This window comes from Zootermopsis nevadensis, unplaced genomic scaffold (genome assembly GCF_977971745.1).
Source record: "Zootermopsis nevadensis isolate Lab colony 2312 unplaced genomic scaffold, Znev_1.0 Znev_ptg000012l, whole genome shotgun sequence".
Lineage (NCBI taxonomy): Eukaryota > Metazoa > Arthropoda > Insecta > Blattodea > Termopsidae > Zootermopsis > Zootermopsis nevadensis.
In genome coordinates this window covers 7,619,724-7,643,332 of record NW_028259144.1, presented here as the reverse complement: position 1 = coordinate 7,643,332, position 23,609 = coordinate 7,619,724, and the positions used below count along the sequence as shown (strand labels likewise).

Sequence of the window (23,609 nt, the reverse complement as noted above, 5' to 3'; positions counted from 1 at the left end):
TGAAAATTCACCATGCATGAGGAAATCAGCGACGTACAAATGAAACAACATTTGTGGTTGATAATGGATGAAAAACATATCATTTGACCTCTTGTCCATGCAACGTTCTATAAATTGTTCGTAGATGACGATGAGTTGGAATGACAGGAATTGTAGGGTTTGCTTTCTTGTATCAGAAATTGGAACTGCGTAATTAGGTCTGGGCACTTAATAGCAGGTGAAAACGCGAAATACAAACCTTCTGGATAACATTACACTTCTGGGAATCATGCTCGTACTTTATACAGAGGTTGTTCTGTTGTAGTACGTGCTCCTAAGGGCACGTTAGTCGTGATAAACATTCGATGAAATGACACCTGTAGCATGTATGACAACATACAAGGTCATGGTGAAAGTAATAACATGCAGCTCACGTGAGGTATATTTTGTTTTGAGCATCACGAGGTCATTTTCGCTTGTCATCTGTGGGGTGGATTTAGTTACAGCGGAACGTTGTGATGTGTTGTAAAGTGTGTGCATGGAAATAAAACTTGGTAAACCATCCGTTTCAGGTAATGTATGAGCACAACAATTTAGCAACCGTATTGATTCTATAAAGTAGTAAATATTACCAGTAACATTTAATGAGTACGTTCAGCCCTTGTCTTCAGGAAGTCTTCTACACAAAAGCCATACACCTTTCTTATCACACGTGGAGACATTGCTGGAAATAATTTCCTGGAAATTCTACTCTCCTAACATTTATTTGAATGTCTTGAAGCGATTAAAAATTATATCCATTGACAGATCTTCAGTCTAAGGGCGAAATCGGTTGAGTACGGTGGACGTTCGAGTACAGGTAGTTTCTTTTGACCAGAATTTATAAATCTCACATTCATAGCAGAGTTACTAGTGTACAAAATGTGTAACTACTGTGGAATTACTATAATTCAAACTTATCGCGGAACGACTATGTTCAAACATGCTGTGGAAAATAGTAGCTTATATAATTTATATTATTTAAAATTAATTGTATTAGACGTATATACCTGAGTGTAAATTTACATTTATTGTGGTATTTTTGTATTGTGTGTTGCTTTCCTATTGTGATAGTGTTTTTTATCAACTGACTGCGTAATAAAATGACGGGAAAGCCTAATTTATGTATAAAAACACATTTCTATTTGACGGTGTAACAGCGGCATTTTACCATTGATTGTCTTTGCTTATTACCGTAGATGCGAATTGTTGACGTAAATATAAATTTTTCTGCGTTATTGTGTCCTATAAAATATTCAAAATGCTGTTAGTGAGGCATTGTTAAAAAAAAAATTTCTGATTCCCCGTTGTCGTCAACCAATTTGTCGTCAAAGAATGACGTCATCAACAATGCCAACTATAAACTAACTCGGCATTGTTGTGCAACACAACAATGCCGAGTTTAGTGTCTTACTTAAGATTTTAAAACGCAACCAACCCCCCCGAAGGAGGGGTTGATCAAGTGTTTTAACCCTCCATTCGGGGGGTTTAGTTTAGTTTCTTACACAAGATTTTAAAACACAACCAATCCCCCCCCCCCCCCCGAAGGGGTTGGTTTCTTTTTAAAAACTTGTCCAGCCCCTCCGAGGAGCTCCGAAAGGAGCGTTCTGCCCTAGTTGTAAAAAAATATAATGCTATGTAATTCATTGTTAGAAATTAATTAACAACATAAACCTTACGCTGCATATAGCTAGAAATTCTATTGTTGGTAGGAAAAATAATTTTCCTAGTATTTTGTAAAATATACGTAAGAACGAAAAATTTCTTAAATTAAAGTTGTCGACCCTAAAGACGACTGTATTTTTGTCGCCTGTCTCTGGTTCTCGTCTATAGTGGAAAACGTGTATTGTCATATGAAATAATCCATGTGAGTGTTGGTTATATTTACGGAGTCTGTGGCATACCAAAGAATTGAAAGTCACACCATAAGGATTATATGAACATAATCTCCATGCATTTGTAATACAGAATCAGTTTTCTAGTGACAGCATGTTTTCTTTCCGTCTCTCTCTCTCTCTCGCATTGTTTTGAAGTGACTATTGATACAAATATTTTTAATGTTCGTTGAAATATATTACGAAAACTGATATCAGTTCAGTATGTGAATTGTTTTTACCTCTTATATCACAAATGTGGTTATTATAGTTATGAAATACGTATTTCTTTTGTATACGAAGACACTTGATGTTCATATATAATGCTGAAATATTAGTGGTTCAGAGAGTAAAAAATATTTTCTCTTGCTTGTACGTAATACTAATATCTTTCCTCTGTATTTTAAAATAAGGTCTGAAAGTTAAATAATTCTGCAGTTACAGCGAACGCAAATAACATTTTCAAGAACTGAGACTATTATCATCAAAGAACGTTTTTCCGTCTCTCGATGTTTCTATTTAACAAAGATAATTAACTCTATATGAAAGTACTAGCTGACAGTTTTTGGGTTTGTAACCTTAACTTCTGTAATCTTCTCGCCGAAAAAAACTACTTTGTTTTTGGCGTTGTTAGTATTTTGTGTTGGGTTTCCGAGATTTAAGAATCGCCTTCGCCGGGAATCGAAGTGAGGTCACTTTTTGAAAAATTGACCCTGGTCTCAAGGAATAAGCATGCCAAGTTTGGTTGTAAATCGGTTGATTTCTTCTCGAGCTATAAGAAAATATAAACATACATTACTTCATAATTTCACTTGTAATCTATTTATGACTCAAATAACAAATCAGAAATTTATGTTACGTTTTAGTGAGTTGGATACAAATTTGGGGTTATTTCTTTTCACTGCATGCGTTACCAGTGATCTTTTAAAGCAAAATTTACATATTTAGTTGACGGTTTCTAGTTGACGTCTTTCCTATTTGTGACAGGGATGTTCATTTTTAGCGTAATCTTAGGAAACAATACGGAAAGAATGTTGGCTGAAAACCCTGAAGAGAAATGTCTACAATGTTAAAAATACGGAAACGGGTTTGGAGGCATTGGATTGGATTTATGTGGCTTGGGATTGGGGCGGATGGCGGGCTCTTGTGAACACGATAATGAACCTACGGGTTTCATAAAAGCCGAAATATTACGTTATTATCTATGCTACTGTCAGATTCTTAAGACGGTTTCCTTTAATTAAATTTGTTCAAAATAGCATGAAAAACTCTTATATCCTGTTTCTTTGCTGTCAGTTTTAATAATATCCCCCTAGTACACGTAGTATTTTATTGTTTCAATAATTTCTAGCTCATTTTAACCTTATTCATGTAATCAATGTAGGAATAGCAAATAAAGAACCGCGAATGTCCCACAGACATTTATCCTTTTTTATGTCAGTTATATTCTGTTATTATTTTCATACTTTGAGTGACTACAGTTCCTAACATATTTTTACGCTATTTACAGAAAGCCAAGAAATAGATAGTGTTAGATTAAGTTGTAAGGACTAATTTACATGACCTCGGAACTAACTTTATATACCAAACCTTTGACAAAAAAGAAGAATAAATTCATCAAACAAAGGACTTTATAGGTTTTTGCAAGTGTAAACGCGAAATGTACACGAAAATGGAATGTAATTTTATTATTTTTACGTAAGAATGATTCCTGACAAAAAAAAACAAGTTTTACTAGCAGTCGCACCGAACGTAAATCATATCTGATTACAAACCCTGTGAAAGTGATCTGAGTAAAATATTTATATGATCTTCAGTGACTTTATCTCTTCCTTCCATGATGCCTAGTAGTTTATTTTTATTGAGTGCCATAGATCCTTGTACACCTACTTCTTTTACCCATTTCTGGAAAAAGAGTATCTTTACCCCTCTTACAGATCTGACACTTCGGCCCAATGGCTTCCTTTATACAATACAAAAATGTTTACTCCCCTCCCCCCGTGATATTTTACGATGTATTGGCATTACTGCAAAGAAAAAGAAGTTTTCTTCTTTGCTTGGTCTTCGGGAGATATAAAGCACGTATCTTTATTATTCGCCCGAAGTCGCTAAAGCACTCACAGTAAACTATACAAGGCCGTTACTCGTATCGATCTACGATGGGAGGGGAAGGGGGGGAAAGAAACCCGTCGTCCGTAAAAGCTCTTCGCCGATTACTTGCCCACGCGCTATTCCACGTAATTCGATTGCCTATTTTATAAATTTTCCATATATTAATGAAAAAGCATTGGGTCTACACCGTTACATGCATCTAATGGAGAGCTACGAAGGTTGGTGGGGAGGGGGGGGGGCGAATTCCTCCACTGCTGTGGTCCACAGGAGCTTCAAGACTTATTGGATTCTCCCCATTAACGAAATTGTGTGGCTTTCCAAGGAATCAATTTGTAATGTCGGGCACCATATAGTTGCGCTAGAGTCTACCAGCAGACCTAAACCTTCTATTACACTGATTAAATCCAAAACGAATGATACGAGGAAGAAGAGAGATGTATAAAGAAGGAAAAACTTTTATATTTAGATAATTCAAAAACATTTCGTATCGTTAAAAGGGAATAAAATATGACTGTCATATATTTTTGTTGGTTTTCCGATAATCTGGTTTTCCTGTGGATTCAGAAGACTCTAACAGATACCAGACCGCCCCATACAACCTAGTGATACGAAAATATGAAAGATATATAAAAAAAGGGGTAGTTTCATTTAACGTGCTTTTGGAAGTGGGAGGGGTTAGCGAATTCAGTGAATGACTACTGAAGTCCATAATCGTGGTAATGCAATTCCCTTATGATTTCTCCTTTACATACCAATATTCATTTAGGGTGCTTTCATAAAAATGGATGTACTGAGACGAGAAATTTCAGACAAAATTCTCTTTTATGTACAACCAATTCCAATTTAATTTCTAGGTCGCTCAATCTCTTTATTAATCTGGGAACACACGTCATTAAAGCCGTAAGGAACTAATTATTGAGTTTCATCTCTACTTTTGGTACACGTTTATGAAGGATTATTTACATAACAGAGTTAAATTGCAGTCAGGAAAGTTGGTTAAATTACTGGCATGAAGTGACCGTAGGCGACGTGGCTGTACTCGGGTAGCAAATACAGATTTTCATTGATTCCAGCTTTGTTATTAACGGCTTTGTTACTCGTACAGCGAAAAATTGACTTCAGGGAAGGTTAAGAGGTCCCTTAAAATAATGCAGAATTTCAGAGATTTGAATCCTAAGAGAGAGTTGGGAATGAAAGCAAGAGTATTGGTGGGGGACAAGTGAGAGACATTTTATCCTGTGGCGGGAGAAGGGGCATCTCATAGCTATAAGGTACCCAGGCAATGCCCGCTCGTCCTTCTTGTAAAGATAAAATACGAGTGAATACGTTAGGTTGAAAAATAGTGAGACCTTGTTTTTGAAGCAGATGTTTGTCTGGATAATATTAAAGAATTTAGTTCGTACCTCGAAGAAATCACTTCACTTTTTTATTGTCAATAATTAGTTGGTTAATGTTGTTTAAGAAAATAATTGTTGTTTGTTCTTAGACTCATTCAAGATCCATAAATTTAAAATGAAGTTACTGATTATGAAAATAAGTGGTACATGATAGTTACCATTTGGCTTTAAGGGGTTAATACGTATGTTGTTCTGTGCTACACAAATTTAAAACTTGATCTAAATTTAATAGTAATTTACTTGTACAATTTGTTTTACCTTAATACATGAAATCTTTACGTTTCTTAAGATTTTAAAAGCGGCATAACTTCACCTGCAAAAAATTACTAGACCGTGAAATTTTACCAGATCATTAGCAAGGGGAAATAAGATTAACACTTGCAATATTATGGTCTTCACACGGAATTTCACATAAATCACCTAATGTATAAAACTTTTATGTACGGGAAACACATCCGATCACAGTAATGTGAAACATAGGAAGAAGTGTAAAATCTCACAAAGTTCGAATCGATAATCGTTTAGGTAGTTAAAAAATATCAAACCCAAACTTCCGTTATAATGTTTACAATCGCTTGCCACTGTACCATATCCAAAGATAGATAAGTCTAGCCCACTTGCATACACCCTTCTTAAGATCGTTTTAATTTGACCGTCCATCTATTCACCTTCAGGTTTTCCGACTAAATTTCTCCCCATGCATATTATATACATAGTTCACCAATGTCATCTTCATTTATTATGTCACCCCAATAATAGTAGTAATAATAATAATAATATAAATAATGAAGCTCTACTTTATGCTGTTTTATCTATCTCCCCCTTTTGAAACTTTCTTTCTCTGAAGTCAAAAATGTTCTCAGCATCCTGGTTTGTAGGACGTAATCCAAAATCTGGTTCAACGCTTATGATTCCAGTTGTAACCTTTTCATGTGCAACAAGTTTTGAGGTTCTGAAACGAACAAATATTACAATCTTCTGAAGTTTATCATCTTCGTTTTTCCATAGCTACTCTGTGGTTGGTCTCAACAACTCCGATGCTAGGTTTTGCGTTTGACCGTTATTGTTCATTATTCACTGCTATACAGGAGCTCTGTGACAACTAACGTGTTAAACTTGTTAATTTATGTAATTTTATAAAATATGTCATTTAAAATATTTTGACATTTTTACGTGTATGTATGCAGGCCAATATCTGTTGTACAAATTTTCTTCTAATCGGATATATAAGATTTATGAGGTTCTCAAGGTTTCTGTAATGTAGCACAGTATAGTCTGATACATACTGACTTAAATTTCAGGGGTTTCAGAAAAACTTACAGCCTCCACCACATAGGACATGATCTTCAAGTTTATTTATGGAATTTTCATTCGAGATGTGCGTAATAATATAGGTCAAAACCTAATTTAAAATTAAATTAATATAGTATGTAGCTTACCAAGACAGTGCAAATTGATCATGTAAGATCTTATTACACTTTAGATATCTTAGATCGGACGTGGTTTCATCAATTTTGGAGTAGCACAAACTCAGAGCCATGTAGATGTTCTCAGAACATTTATGGAAGGGCCTCGAAGCGTTTGGATTACTTTAAGTAGTATTGAGAGCCCTGGGGATGGTGGTGTCTGGGTAGGATGGACCCTCTCAGCTGCCCGCCTGTCACTTGGTCGCTTAAAGCAACAAGAAATACAATATTAATCAGCAATGTGGTGTGATGTACGCTGGTAGCAGACTCGGGCGCATGTTTAGGGTGTAGAGGAGCGGAGGTGGTAGGGGGAGGATACCAGAAGCTTATAAGAGTGCATTAAGATGATAGGACAGACCGACACTTTTCCCAGCTGTTTTACTTCCTGCCACAACCACGAAGGAATAAAATGGACAAAAATCATAAGGGATTAGTCTAGGCATCAGCCTAAAAGACAAAATGCAGTAGGACGTATAAATGAACGAAAAAGACCAGTATCATCTTCCTCTGCCAAGTCCATCAACATTTCGTAAGAAAACTGACAAGTGAAAGAATGTTTATTATTTCTGTCCTCTTTTATCTCAAGTTCTCTTGGAAGGAAAATCTCTTATGGCAGTGTTTCGACAAGTTCGTATGGTACGATTTCAATATACGGTGCCAAAGAAGTTTCTCTGTTTGAACTGTAATAATATTTATCACAATCATCTGTAAATGTGTCTTAAATATTTTTTATCACAGCAATGTTCTTCAATTTTTTTATTTTCTGACGTAATTTTTTACGATGGGGATTTATAGCCCCCCGCTTAACTCCAAGCTTAAGGATAGCCCCTTGTCGGTTATCCGCGACTTTTTATTCACCTATCCACAGCTTCATTCCATATCTTGAAGTCGTGTGTTGCATCTGTCATCCGATGACGTACAATTCCGTTTTGACAAGGGAAATATTACTGTGAACAATTAATTAAATTAATATTGTGACATTTAGTACAATTAAATTTTTTTTTTAAATTTTACATCGGGCATGTCTCCATTGATTTAATTCCCTTCAGAATTTCACAAAAATCAGAAATTTTATTCGGAATTTATTACGCAGATAGACAAAAAAAACAACGTTTTTTAACCTGTAGGGTTTTTTTTTGGCTTTCAGTTCCTGTCATAGAAAGCAGAGATATGAAATACTTTGACGGTAGAGCGAGTGACCTTATATAAAAAAAATCCCCGTAAGGATCAATACTTGTCGTTTCTGCCCTTAAAGTCAGTCCAATTTATGTTCATGCGTCGATTGAAAAGGTTCTTTGGGGGAGACGAATGAAATTTGTTGGGTTCATCCTAACAGTTATGCATATCCGATACTTAATATGCATAAAGGATATGTCGTTCAATCAGAGTGACGTCCGTGGAGATAGAATATGAAGGAAATCAATGTAATATCAACTTCGTACTAAACCTGGATGTTGTTTGAACAGGTTTATGTTTGCACAGTTGTGTGCTAACGATGGTTGCCAATGGACGAAGGCGTTGAACGAAGAGAGAAAAGTGGTTTCAATTAATTCACAGTACCTGCTTCGGGAAAACGGATAGGCAAATTGCCATCAATATTCTATGCAGCCAACACTGTAACATTAATTAAATGTTGTAAACATGTTTAGAGTAGTTTTCATTTCCTGTTGCGTCGTGAAATTAGTTTAATGGCCTCCTTTTAATTATTTAGTCTCTGTATGGTGTATTTATTAGACTGGTTTACAGAGAAGAAAAACGCATGTTTTATGCAAGTCCCCTAATAACTTAACAGCCAATAGCATTTTCAGACATACAAAACTGAATTGTACAGCTTAGGGCGTTAAGCATTAACAGTCACATCATAATATCTAATCTAGGGGAGTCCAACATTCATGTTTCGTCGTGAGAATAATAATTTTCCCGTTAGATTTAAGGCAAGGAAAAATATTCCTGGTAGACTCAGGGGACTGCACTATTTTTGGATGTATTTTATTAAAAATGCACATATTATTGGGGAGTTACATGTTATTGTAAATTTTTTACTGCAATAGCTTGTGTTTAATACAATATTTACCTGGAAAGTTTACATTCAACGACGTGTGTCACGTGTCCATAAAGCAGCTGAAGAGATGATAATCGGCGTCTTTTCAGTCCTTTGAAAGACAGAATTTTTATCAACAAAAGCTGAATGTATGTTAAACTCAACCTGTCTGATTTGTTTTATTATACCCTGGCATAAAAATCTGTTTATTAAATTATTAAAAATAAGTCTTTATAGCGAAACTTTGGTTCTTCTTTGGTATCCACGTGACGTTGCAACCCAGAAGACAAATATCGACATATTAATCGCCCTAAGAACCTCAGATCTCGTGTGTTTAATGGTTATTAATAATTTATTTTATTTATTTAGTTTTTATAGGGTCTCGTCTTTGTTATAAGATGCACTTCTTGTTGGGATATGGTGGTTGATGGTACCTGTGGATAGTCCCATATAAAACTTATTATATTTTTGTGCTATTATGTTTATGTCCTTCTGTATTGGAATTTCTTTTCTGTGCTGATTTCTAAGACTTTTCTGTTTATTGTAATGCAATTTCCACCCTTTTCAAGACATGTAGGCGTTCCATTGTGTGTTTTTTTCCTCGAATTTCGATTCAATACACATTTGTCACTGTCTATCCTGCCCGAGGAGCTACTACGAGATTCGGATTCAATTTTACGTATTTCCTGTAACAGAATGAACAAAATTTAAACCCTGTAAATTACCATTCTCTTTCATCTGCTTATTTAAAAGTGTGTCTACAGTTATAAGTTACATGTATATAGCTGGTTAACCAAATAGCTAACTAACAAATTAATTGTTAATCGAAGTAACTAATTCCAAGGTACTAGATTTAAATTCAAGTGTAGTAGACTTCTGGGTTTTAGCGCCAGAGTCTACCATTTAAAACTCATACAAATTACAGTCACGTAGTGCGGTAAAAATTTAAATCAGAGGCAGGTCTGCCGACACTCTAGTCAAGGTCACCATTGTTACTAGGCCGATGCGCATGCCAGATGCGCAAAATACTTTTAGGTGTAAACATGATGTATTTATATGTTTTCTGTCTCTCGAACAGTCTTCTAATCGAAATCGTTTGCTTCTGTTCGTAAAGAATTTACGAATACGTACCCTGACAAGGAATTATCAAATAAGGTAACAATAAATATTCAGGATTGCGTTTTAAATAAAATACACTCTGTAACACTAATCAGCCGACGCGTTACCGAAATGATTGTTATTAGTTTGGACAAACTGAGATCCAGAAAAAGGAATTTTGAACTATATTAAGTAAAACCTTTTTTGAGAAGATATGAATCAGTTAGCTGGAATCCGCAGGTTCAGACGTATTGATGGATTAACACTTAAATGTAAAATTATTCGTCTAATGTTCTCTGTACATACCAAAAATACACGCACTGTATTAATCATACGTAAATGCTGATTTTATATCATTTGGTACATATAACAGATAATGCTAATACGATATACTTATTTAATAATGTAGTCCATGTTCATTATAAATAATTCTCACCAGGCTTTCCGGGAAAGTGTCAATTCGAAATTGCCCATTATTTCCCATTCGAATATATATAACTGGCCAGGATAAGACAGATCTCAGCGTTTAAGTGTCTTAAATTTATAATCTGCAACAGAGATTAAGGTAAAATGCGTTTTTTTCGTAAATGTATGTCAAATAGTAGACAGATCTAGACAGAGGGAGTTTAAGACAAAGAACATTGTGATGCTTACGAGGTGAAGGGGGGTGTATGTTTATTTCTTTTATTCAGAGGATATATACAACGATGCTTCTAGCATGTCTTTTAACGCGAAGTGAAAGGAACCAAGCTAACCGATGTCTCTCTTTCTCGCATATTTTTGGTCGACACAAAAACAGGTCTGTGGTCGTGTTGTTCAGTGTGTGTATGCATGGGGCTTACAGCTAGCTTCTGCTTAGGTCCCTAAATGGCAAGACAAAAAAGCAGTTCAAATATTTATTTCCCTTAGCGGCAAAGAGGCCTACTACTATACTTTATTCTTATCTTTCCATCTCGTTTTTGCAGGAGGTTGCATGATATAACAGTGCTGTGTCTTCTTTGCTGTTAGAACATACAACCTAAGAAATAATAAAAAAGTATATAAAACGAAAGGACAAAAGGAGAGAAGGAATATAGTAATGTAGTGATAGTAATATGATGCTACTAGCAACACGCTTCTTCAGTAACTGTCCAGACCAGTATAAAAATAAAACCGGCCGAAAACAGAGCAGATATATTGTACAGTCGACCGAGTAAAATACGCCAATGTAACAGTTACGTGCTTTGCAGTTTTGTAACATACAGCTTCTAATATAAGCAATATACGTAAATGGTAAAATGGGAATGGATAACTCAAGTAGTAAAGTCACTAATAAATAAGTTTGATTCTATAAAGAATCAAGGATGCTGTACTTCAACATTGTAGACTATGTCTTGTACAATTTTATAAGTCTTTCCCCGAGATAAATCGACCGAAGAGTGAGGTTAACTACTCACCTACACTTTTAATAAACGTTGAGAATGCATGGAGCTTTACCTAAACTTCCGTTAAGGATATTTAAGTGTGCTGCTTTGATACACAGACCTGGATTCGTATAAAACATGGTTATTTATTTGAGGCAGTGTATAAAAGGAGGTTTGTTTGCATGCGCCCCCATTATGCAGTTTAATAACGTCCCACGAGATGGCAGTATTATCAAAATCGTTTAACCTGACACCTTACAGGAACAGCGAAAACTATCGCTTGCTGAGACATCAGTTTATTATAATCTGTAGAATTACGTAGTACGTGGCATGAATTACATTTTTATTCTCGTCATTCTTCAGCGTTGTTAGCTTTCAACATTTTCCTGCAACGGACAACGTAACACCGGAAAGGATTGGTAAACGAAACGAAGCAAGGATCGATGGATGAAAATACGAAATAAATCATTCCTCGTTGAATTTCAACGGACCTTTGCGTCTTGTGTGTTTGTACAGGAAATGTGGAGGGTTTTATTCTCTGCTTATGGAAATATAATGACCAGAATAAGTTACCGCGTTTTCCGGTATACATCTTGGAAATGCGAGAGCATTCTGCACAGAAGGATTCAAGTATGTGATGTAAACTCAAGGGTGTCTGATTTCATTTTGAGATCACCCGAACATAAAGTGATAAGGAAAGTTCTAAGCGACCTCAATTTTTCAGAGAGAAGCCATTATAATATAAAATAAGAAAGTAGACGCCCCGCCCCGAAATATGAAACAGAATAACAGCGACAGGCGTCTAGTGGCTTTCTATCTCAGTTGCTTGATGTTGGTACTCAGTGAAGTGTTTTCTACACAAATTGCCTCATCACATGAAGTGGACTGCAGTTCGTGAAACGAGGGTAACCCTTCTTCGCCCCTGCAGTTAATAAGGTGCACCTGCACATGATAATGGCGTTATATTTCTTTTAGATTAACTAACTCCATGGAAAGGTGTTTTTTATTCAGAAGCTTTCAAAAAACTCCTCGCCTCTCATGGACCCCGAAGTTAAGTTACTGTGTTCACTGGAGCCTGTCGCGAGACAGATTAATCCAATCCACCTTCCCGAAGACACATACGAGGTGCGATCGGAAAGTTTCAAGACTGCGCCTATAAAAACCCGTACACTTATCTCAGGTATTAAATTCATCCATCACCCTCGAAGTAGTTCCCCTGGGAGTGAACACAACGATCCCAGCGCCGCTGCCAAGCCTGGAAGCATCCCTGGAAATTTTTCTTTGTCAGCCTGTCAAGCACCATCTGCGATTCTGCCTGAATCTCTTCTATCGTCTCAAATCTCCTTCCCTTTAGCTGAATTTTCATCTTTGGGAAGAGGAAGAAGTCACACGGAGATTTTCAAATTGAAGTTTTGTATGCATTTCTCATCTCCCCCGTGCATACTATGTGCCCAACCCATGTTGTCTTCCTCGATTTGATGATCATAATATTATTTGGTGGAAAGTACAAATTTTGGTACTCTTCATTGTGCAGTTTTGTTCAACCTTTTGTCACTTCGGTTCAAATATTCTTAGACACTGTCAATTTTTGTTATTCGCTTGAAGTAAGACTCAGGTTTTGCACCCATACAAAATTAGAGAAAATTTATATAATTTTCTGTTGTGTAATTTTACAAGAGATTATAAAATTAATGGTAGTTCGCTTTTCCCGAATTCATTTTTCTCTTGATGTTCTTACAAATATAATTTTGGTTTGTCAACATCATTTCATATATTTTTAAACGGATTTATTATTTAATTTTTTAAGGTGGGCGAATTCTTATTCCGTTCTTGCTACGTTGACGTTTTATTTTATTATATTGTATTTATTGAATAGTAATGAGGAATTACTGTTTGTATTAGGCCTAAACGTAAATTTTTCTTACCTAAAACTATTTGATAAAATTTGGTTGTGGGATATTATCGTAACGTGTGAAAGGGTTCATTTATTTTTCCGTTAGTATATTCCGAACACAATTCTTACTTTATACAAAGTTCAGGTGAAACTTTATCTAATGTCTCAAAAATGTGTCATTCTTAAGCTTTTGTTAAGATCTACATATTTAATTTGAAAGTTTTTTACATGGCGAATATTTAAGAAAATTTTCAAGTCATTGTTCTATATGTAGTGTGAAGAATTTTGAGACGATGAAAACAAGAAATGACGCATTCAGGGAATACGTGTACCCAGAAATAGAATACGTCGTCAAATTTTTATTTGAAATAAATTGAAAAAGCATTTGAATTGTTACAGACATATGCAATAAAAATAAATACACTTTTAGTAATTGTGATTTCCTGGAATGTCATAAATTTGCTACGAAATCTTTTAGGGACTAAACCGAACCTCAAGTAAATTTTGCAACATTAGTCGTAATTTACTCTCCTGTTGATGGAATATCTGTTTAAGGGACAGATAGAGAATAAGGGAAATTTCACATCGAATAGATTGAAAAGAATCGTTTGCGATTTATATAAATAGAAAAATGTATTAAAAATATATGACAGTGTTTCAAAAGTTGATGCTAATAATTGGAAAAGAAAATGAAAATCGATGCGGAAATTAGGTCAGTTGTTATTTATGTTATTGTAACTAAAAATGTACAATGAAAAAGTTTTTAAAAAAAACACGTGTTTCTTTATGAATTGTATTCAAAAATATTACACAGAACCCTTTAATGGGTGGATAATAAAACTTACAATTAAATAATAATAGCTTTTCAGACGTAATCCTGCAATCACAGAACACAATCTAACAGGCTAGTGCAACAATAAAGCTTTATACTTGCATTGGAAGGTATCAGTTCGAATCTCGGTCAGGCTTTTAGTTAATCTGGTCGTGGTTATTATGTTGTTTCTTAGTCTGCCTTAAACAGGCCGTGTCTGTTTACTTCCAAATCCCTGACTATTCAACATTCTGGACCATCTTCATCTTGATTTTAAATTCTGTTTTAGTACTCCAAAAAGAACACCTAAATATTTATAACAATGGTTGATTTATTGCACGGCAAGTGTGTTGGACATTCATCACTGTGTAAAGATCAAGTATTTGTTATAAAATACGTTCCTACATTTATTTGCATTTTCGTCTTTATGTGACTGTCATACTGACTTATTATTATAGCATTTGTGCGTCCGTCGAGATCAAACCCGGATCCCTTCGAAAATTAAACTTTTGTGCCGCCCTGCTAGTCTGGTGCTTAGCAGACATTCAAATTAAGATATGATCTCAGTATTTGTAGTGTTCGCTATTTGTCAAACTACAAACTAAAAGCTTTCATTTCTATTAAAGTAGTAAGTGTATGTGGCCCTCGTAGAATTATATTAGTGGCTTGTACATTAAATCGATCCGAAATGAAATTAAGACAAGTTCTGCGCCACATGTGATATTGTGCAAATACTTATTTATCGCACAGCGGTGGCCTCCACCGCAAGCACATGAGTGGGGAATGTAGAACCATCGAGTTCTGTGTTACCAAGGTCCTCCACAGACGATGACGCGAAACTACTCTAAGATTCAAACACGACGGGAGCAGCTAATAGATGCGCAGTAGCGAGGATTTTAATGGACTGTTGGACTAACGAATCTGAAATCCGCGGTAGGGGACAGACATTTATTTTCGCAGCTTTGAAACACTCACCATTCTCCAATAAGGAAATTTCAATAGTACTAGCTTAAACTGAGTTATCATATTGTATCACAGTGCATCTTATGAAGAATTTCCTGTGCCTTGCATAATTATTGTGTTCAGTCCTACACATTATTATCCCATTACATGCTATGAACAACTTTTCTTGTCATTTTATTATATCGTATTTCTTTGTCACTCAATGGCGTTAATTTTGACAACAGCGAGCCTGATATGTGACGGCCAAAAAAAGGGAGAAAGTGTGGCTTGGCAAAGGGGAGAAAGAGATTTTTACCAAGGGTAGGGGTGGATATTAAATATATACTCATAATTCAGTTACTTGGAGCATTAGTTCCGTTGGCAACACTGCAGCGGATGATAAACCAGCGACATGCATTTAAGTCTTCTAGCGGTATATCTTCATAAAAATATCTTTGAAACCCTGTAGTAGTCATAAAAACAAGCGTTCAGAATGAACACTACGAGCAAAGATAAGTCGATATGTGATGTCAACGGTATCATTAAGAACACAGGTTTGTGTGAGTGGAATATCTTCATAAATATATCTTTGAAACAATGTAGCATATTTGTTGAGCTCATGCAGGTTTCGAAACCACGCTTTCTCTGTTAGAGCGATCTGAGAATTGTGACTTTTACAAAAAAAGTATCGTTACTTCCTACTGACCATTCATATAAATACGTTTATAAGTAATGTTAGATTTTAAGTTCTTAAGTTTACATACAGACTTCACAGGGGTGAGTACCAACTCTATCACACTGATGACTGAGGTTGTAAACATCTCCGAAACGACGGTAATGTCCTATTAGACTACACGACACAACATCCCAAAAGACAGCCATTTTATGAGAAACGTGTTTCCCACAATATCAAAAACTACAACGGAAAAAACTATTTATATGAGAAACTTTCATTAGGCTGTCTATTGACATGTGTGTGACAAATTTTCTCTAGATCTCATTTTAAGCTACAGCTGTTATTATTTATCTTGTAAAACGGTCTGAGGTTTATTTTGGGTAGGGAAATAGCATGTGGAAAAATCTTTATGGTCTGCATATTTTACTCTAGTGACTTTTAATCAGACTTGAAGCTTTTATTTTTCTCGTTTGAATGTCTTGTTATCAGATGTCAGATATAAATGCACTATGTAAAGGTTAAATGACAAGAACATGGTTTGTAGGAGGGAGGAGGTTAAACGAACTTTCTGATGCTTAAAATAATGGTGACGAGTGTTGATGGTAATGAGTAAACTTGACGGAAGTGAATTTAGTTTAAAACCGTTAAAGCAGATCATTTTAAAATCTGGGAATATATTTCAAAATGAAATGGGAATTAACATTCTTTGTTAAGGTGACTTGCCAGACCCCCCTCCCATCCCATTATTTTTGTTAATGTTAAACAATTTAACTCTTTATTTGGAACTGTTAAAAGTTTAGAAAACTGAGACGTTTTCGGGACACGCCATTTGGGTAACACTACATGCGGTTAATTAGGTTATGCTACGATCATTTACTCACTCGTAACAATTGGTCACTGATATGCTCCAAAGATCACGCATTTAACGAATTATCAGAAGAAAGTAGAACTTCAATGTTAAAAATTATTTAATTTCTATAATATTTTAAAACAGTAACTTCTTTGTTCAAAACACGCTTTCGACTGCATAATTTATGTCAGGGTGGTAACATTTTTTCTTGCCTCGGGTAAATATAAATTTTTCCAAGGGCAAACTAGTTAATTTTCGTTATCTTTAACAATTGACCAGTTTATTGAGATATCACATAAATACATTTTATTGAAACAAATACAAATTATTATAAAGTCGCATATTATTTTAAATTTGCTCCTACAGCAGTTTGTATATGACACAGTTCTCATCTCGAAAACTTAAATTTTATGGTCAAATTTGAAAATTAATAACATGTATGGCACTTGCACATAAAGCAACAAACGTTATAAGAATCACAATTTTTTTAAATCTTCCAGAAAAAAGGATCTAAATAAATTTATGATAATTATTAACAAATTAACAAATTGCTATGTGGTCTCGGACCAGACGTGGCCGACGGGCCCTCATTTCTACCACGCTGACTTGGTTTATATAGCATAAATGGAGCGGTAATTGTGATAGATTATATGAACAGGGAAATGAGGGTTACATGGTTTCTTAAGGTAATAATTTAACATTTGCCTGAATGGTTAAGATGATTAATTTTTGGAACCATTATCGAATACGGGACCTCTGTATAAGAAGCAGGAATATTAACCACTGGCGTCTGGTTGGTTAGTAGGTCCCATGTAATGACGGTGTAGCGTTTTACTAGGTTTAAGTATTGAAAGTAAGTAGCTACGAAAGAGTTCATTAAGTATTGGGCGCAACCGACTGCGGACAGCCCTCTAGCTTAGGAGTCGGGCCTGGAGCATTGTCTCTTAACACAGAACAAGCTTGTCATGATTTACCTGTAATAAATGCGTCAATCTGATTATCAAGAAGGATGTGGGTCATGTTACGTTGCATGGTGGGCGACGAACAAAAACTTTTATAAGATGTTTGCCTTCTGGATTGTAGCGCCGTGTTATACGGTTGAAGTTTACCAAAGTTTCAGAGGTACTTTTCTCATCGACCTGACAGTGGAGGCAGCAAGGACCTCTGAAACGTTGGTAAACTTCTACGAGACTACTCGGTTTTACAACCTAGAAGACATCCATCTTCATACCCGCCGCCATTTGAACTTCAAATTTTCTTTTAAAACTTTTGGTTTAATCTTCGAGACGGTATTTGAAAGACAGAGGAGTAGAACAGAGAATATTTTTAAAAATTGTGTTAGGGAAGTTGGTTTATAAATTGTATACATATGATGTGATCGAAGGACGTGACGTTTATTGATAATAAACGTATTTGTCGAATTTCTTTGCAGTAACACTGCGGAGATTCTGTTAGTATCATATAAATACAACTAGTATTGATGGATCCTCTACGTATTGAAGAGCCTGGGTAGGTCCAGTGACGATGATAAAATATTTGCCCCTGTCAGGAACCAAACCTCGACCATCCAGCGTGTAGCGTAGTTACTGTAATGACTTTCAAGTACCCTGGCTGTCCTAACTGTCCAGCAACCCTCTAAATCCCAGTGCTAACTATATATCCCACCTGCTTCAACAATTAGTAAGACTTTGTTTTTGTATTTGTGGGTTTCGTATGATTCTCGCCGTAAACAGGGATTATTTCCTTATATATTATTTAGACGAGCCAAGGATAACATCAAAATTTAGAACTGTTTACGAATGCAGTAATACCCTACTCACCTTATTTCCTTGTTTCACTTTTCACACCTCCAGTTTCAAACACTTTACCATCACTAAACTTTATTTCCTTTTTCAGAAAAAACGAGCGGGCAATGCCTGGGGACCTTCATAAACGTAATTTTAATTTATACCACCATCCCCACTCCAGTTATACGTACGTAAGGGACTAGATTACTTGCTAGCAAAGTCTCGTATTGCTGTGGATAATTGCACTCGGCACGGCCCGGTCTGTGCATTAACCGGCCGGGTAGAACGGTTAGAAAAAGCGTGGAGCTGCGCGCGCATTGCTTATCACCTCGCTATTCACCCCAGCGCCAAGGACTCGCACGTAATCTGGTCCTTACAATAGTATCTTTTACTGCTGTGCAGTTTCTCTTGTCTGTCTCGCAATCAGCTACAAAGGGTTAAATTACGTAAACACCATCTGCTGCAGGGGCCTTGGCTTGTGGTAGGGGGCCATGACGATGCGATTCCATGATGTAATGAGGATGTAGCACTATAAACAATGAACTGCTCTGTGCCTTTCTTCCGCCTCTCGTCTCATTGCATTATGCATGGGTGTGGCTTACACACAACCGCAGCGGGGAGCCCCTGACGCCGCGTTCACATTTTGTTCAGGCTATTATTTTATTTCTTCATGAAGTTATTATCTTATATTGCTTTATCTGATATTCTAGTTCAGTGTCTCGAATACAAAGGTTCTAGTTTTATTGGTGGATAGTTCAGAGCCGGTTTCTAGTTTCAAAGGCTGGTATAATGAATTTAATAATTCGTTTCTTTGTTACGTAAACGAATAGTAGAAGTGAATTAAATGGGAGTAAATGGATATTACTTTGACCTACAACTAGCAGTGATAATCGTGTGTCTTAAGTTCTTGTAGGTCTTGTTCAATATTTCGATATTAATCGATAGGTCTGGCAACGTATAAATGTATAATAATAGCGAAAAGCTATTTTTTATTTTTATTATTCATGTGTAGGTTCTCAATACCTGTTTGTCGAACATAATTACATATTTTCACGAGGTATATTTTAATTTTTAATGAACTTTACACATTGGGCAGCTATCGCTGTCAGACTAGACGCAGTATAAAAGATTTCGTTTGACATGCAATTTACATTTTACAAAATGATTTATAAAAGTATGGGTTTCCTCCCCCCCCCTCCCCCCCAAACTACATTTATTTTAAAGCGTCTGTCCTTCACCCACTGTGTTTCTTAAAATGAACTGCACTAACACACAACAAAATTTCTTACAAATTAAAAACTGAGCACATCTCTAAAAGTAATCCACATCTGTGACAAGTGGCATTCGGTGCTGAGTGTAGTACTTCTGTATTTCGGTAGTGTCATAGTTCATTTACAACTCTCAGTATCGTTCATTAAAGCTGAAGGCATAATCGATACTGATTGGTATTTTGAATGACAGGCTGTCAACTCATTTTGGAGGACTGGTATGTCACAGAACAGCGTTTGTGGCACCTGCTATCGTTTGCAGCTGAGGACCATGTCATTTAACTAACATGTATCCTCGTCAAATAAAATTATGCACTAGATGGCAGCAGCTGCGTATTATTCAGTACTCTAATGCGTAGAAAGATAGGAGTATCGATAGCAATCGATCACCAGTGTAAGTATGCTTATCAGGCGAGTGGTTTGTCAGTTATCGATGTAACACAAAGAATGGGCATTAAAATATACTGAACACGTATTAAAGGCCCTCGGTGTTGGTAATGTACGTTTTAGGTGTAGAAATGGTAAAATAGGACACGTTTCTAACCACTCATTCAACTATGTCTTTGACAGTAAACTAATTTCACAGGTCACGTGATTGCGATTCTCACGTCGAAATAGTTCGCGTAGTCGCCATCTTGATGTTTTTCACTTTTATGGAAAGATGATAAAAATTTATATTTAGAAAGAATGTAACAACACAGAACTTTAGACTCTTAATATTAGCGCTATTTCTTCAACAGAAATTTATTGTAACCACCATTTGCATTCTGCATGACTTAACATTTGAATTGAGTTATCAATTTTTGTAGTTGGACCAACGGATGGATGGACGGTCAGAATTAGAAAGGTCCTGAAAAAGAACACAACGTAAAACAGATGTAGAAATCGTACAGACATATATAAGCCATTAGTGTTTTGTGAAAAAAATTATCGGTGTTCAGCGTCGGATGTACAAGTGGTGTTCTGAAACATGAAAGGTTAACCAGATTCTACACACAGGCCAGAGAGTTGATGTATAAAGTATTCAATTACTTCAAACGTAAAGCATACTCCGACATGCCAGGCCACGATGGCGCCAAAGCGCAAGAAGTATATATGAATATGTTACCAACCTTCCTCGTGTTGGTCAGTATAATACTAAAGACGAAATAAACAATTTTGCTGTTCGTATTTTTCAAATATCCTATGTATTTCTCGAGGATGTTAGTTTTTAATTATTTGTATAATTAACTTTGCTTAATGGAGTATATTTGCACAGTTGATTATAGGCATTGTCTCTGTGGAGATTCCAGTTAATTTCCCCTTGGCCTTCATACTATTCTGGGCTGAAAACATGGACCCGAATTGTGTGCTAAATATTTTAATCAAGAAGGGAACACGATAATATATTCAAATGTATTAATGGATTTACTATCATAGAGACTCTGAAAAGAACTATGTAACATTGACATCTGTTTGTACTACAAAGGGAAATGGATTTCTGTGGTAGACGTCTTAATTTAATGCATTGTTCTACAGCTTGCCAAGACGGACTGAAGAAAATTATGAACAAACTTAGGATAATTAATCTTCAATCTGAGAGCCTTACCTAGGAACTACCGAGAATTAAGTAGAAATAATATTTCATTGCGGGAAATGAAGTAAACTTCGGATAATAGGCAGCACTTTCATAAGCTTCTGAGAAAGAAAGCGAAGTTTAAATCATTGAAATGTAGCAGCCTGTAACTTATTCTTTAGAGACGTAACATTAAAATCTTGATTAATTAAATTACTACTGAAATCTTTGCCTGAAATAACATTTCGACACGCTTACCTCGTGCTGAAGCCAATAATGGATCTGATTAACCAAACACAATACTTTTTACATACAAACGTCTGTACTGATGGAAATATGAAATGAAATTACTTTCAGGTTAAAAGAAAATATTTTTTATTTTTTTTAGATGAGACAGACACATATAACTTTCATTTCTAGTGAACTCATTAATTTGTGACTATGTAATGGTTGTAAAACACGTGTTAATTTATTTTTTTTGAATTTGAGAATCGTTTTAAAGCTAGCATTTCCTTGTAAAATGCCAGATATGCTTATTTTGATAATTAGCTCCTATTTTGTTATCGTAGCTTATGGGCAGATGGAGCTGTTATTTGCAGGAATCCACGACTCTCTCTCTCTCTCTCCTCTGCTGCTTCTACCACATCAAATCCTGGAAAACCAAGAACATTGGAGCAATCTAATTTACTTAACTTTAATTAAAATTAAACCTAATTATACAGATCACGAAATGTTCAGAAACGTTCCTGAAAATAGGCGAAAAAAATTCCTCCCTTCTACATTATATAAGAGATGTATTAGAAGTGATTAAATTTCGTTATGCAGAGGGAGTACGTTCAGTAAGAGGTTTACAGAAACAGGGGTGACAATGGCTTTGAGGTATGGGTAAAATAACTTGTATCATTACAAAATTTGTCGGAATGCCCGATATTTAAACCATGACTAAACAAACCCACTTGTTTGTTTGCTTTTTTGTCAGTGGCGAGTGACAACACAGGGCAGAGGACTGAACATTTTTTCCTTCCGTTAATAATTTCCTTTTTAATTTTTTTTTATTTTTCTACAGCTTTTGAATAGTAAATTCGTAACTAGAGCGGGTATGAAAAGGTTTGTTAAGGTGACAATGTCGTGTTTGGATCTGTGGTATAGACAAATAGAACATAACGAAATAAATTTTCTGGTTGTTTATTTTTATCATTGTATGAGCGAGTAGTAGCTTTGTTTCATATCTAATGTTTCGACACGTGTAAGACCTTCGTAACAGCTGTAGATAGTATTTACTGCTACCATCAGGGTCTTTCGACAGAACTGATTCAAGGCTGATACCAGTTCCATCGAAAGAGAGATAATTTTACTAATTTTTATTCGCGTGATTATATTACTCATTTAAAACATCTCTGGTGCTGTGACATCGTAAGGATATATGTAAAGTTGGTGTATAAATTTTACTGCAGGTTTACCATTGAATTAATGATAAAACTTAAACCTACAAATTAGATATTGGTTTCCACTACACACGTATTTATTTATTTAGTGTTCTGTCTGACGACAGGTCCATATGAACAGGATCCTTCCATCCTTTTCTTGGCAGATGATCCAGATTTGCCGCTGCCTTCTTCTGTGTGTGAATGGAGTAATTGTTGGGATGCCACGGAGAAACCGGGGAAGCCCCCGGAGGAAAACTCCGTGTTGCCTAGACCACGGCCTTGCCCAACACAAGTTACAAATTCGGGCACCGCCGGGAATCGAACCCGAGACCCCAGGATTACACGGCCAGCGTTCTAACCGCTAGACCACCGTGGCCATCATTTATTTATTTATTTAGTGTTCTGTCTGACGACAGGTCCATATGAACAGGATCCTTCCATCCTTTTCTCAGACTGGGACCTGTTCATATACGTTCTTGGCAGATGATCCACAAGTGGTTTGCCATTGCCTTCTTCTGTGTGAGTGTGAATGGAGTAATTGTTGGGATGCCACGGAGAAACCGGGGAAGCCCCCAGAGGAAAACTCCGTGTTGCGTAGACCACGGCCTTGCCCAACACAAGTTATAAATTCGGGCACCGCCAGGAATCGAACCCGAGACTCCCAGGATTACAAGGCCAGCGTTCTAACCGCTAGACCACCGTGGCTGAGTACTACACACGTATACGTATAATACTTAAAGCCATATAAAGTCGTTGTCTGCACTTTCATATAACATAGAATAGAATAAAAAGGAAAAGACAATTTTGGATATAAAGGCGTGGAAGGAGGTTTGATATTAAAATGAATATTTGGTCCCACGAATGACAGATAATTCCTCAATTAACCAAGTTTCTTATGAAGACGGAATGAAAGGTTTTGTTTGTGAGATGTATTATTTGCATGGCAGGGAGGATAATATTTATATTCCTGGGTTTTGACACCGTGTAAAC

At 36.0% G+C, this 23,609-nt stretch overlaps 1 protein-coding gene across 1 annotated transcript in view; it reads left to right on the top strand.

The window, feature by feature from the left end:
- Positions 1 to 86: 86 nt before the first annotated feature.
- The window catches only part of LOC110826973 (uncharacterized), a 311,187-nt gene continuing 287,664 nt past the window's right edge, over positions 87 to 23,609 (top strand). The window contains exon 1 of the mRNA XM_087347823.1: positions 87 to 551. The gene's annotated coding sequence lies outside the window, so the exon portion shown is untranslated. The remainder of the gene's footprint in view (positions 552 to 23,609) is intronic.